The 306-nt window shown below is 43.1% G+C and overlaps 1 protein-coding gene across 1 annotated transcript in view; it reads right to left on the bottom strand.

The window, feature by feature from the left end:
- Nucleotides 1–306, bottom strand: part of LOC119592277 (NACHT and WD repeat domain-containing protein 2-like) — a 51166-nt gene that overhangs the window by 3106 nt on the left and 47754 nt on the right. The window lies entirely within an intron of this gene.

The following is a 306-nucleotide window of genomic DNA, read 5'->3' as shown; positions in this document are numbered from 1 at the left end:
CCCTCCCCCCCTACCTACCCACCCCATCCCTCACGAGGAAGCGTCACACACGTCGTGGGGGGGGGGCGTGGTCGTGCAGGGTCGTTAAGTAGACAGTTAAATAGGATTAGGCAACTCACGTGGGTGTCATCCTGCAGCAAAACGATTTTCCAATTTAACGAAAGAAAAAGGAAGTTCTGTGACCAACTGGACTTGTTATTTAACTTAAAATTAGCGTGATTTCTGAGTTTATGATCGTGTTTTTTTATCAGTATTACTATAGTACAGATTTATTACCTGAGTGTTATTGGTGGATATTATTATGTT

Source organism: Penaeus monodon, chromosome 30, assembly GCF_015228065.2.
Source record: "Penaeus monodon isolate SGIC_2016 chromosome 30, NSTDA_Pmon_1, whole genome shotgun sequence".
NCBI lineage: Eukaryota > Metazoa > Arthropoda > Malacostraca > Decapoda > Penaeidae > Penaeus > Penaeus monodon.
Note: the sequence above shows the minus strand (reverse complement) of the source record. Positions and strands in the feature narration are given on the sequence as shown.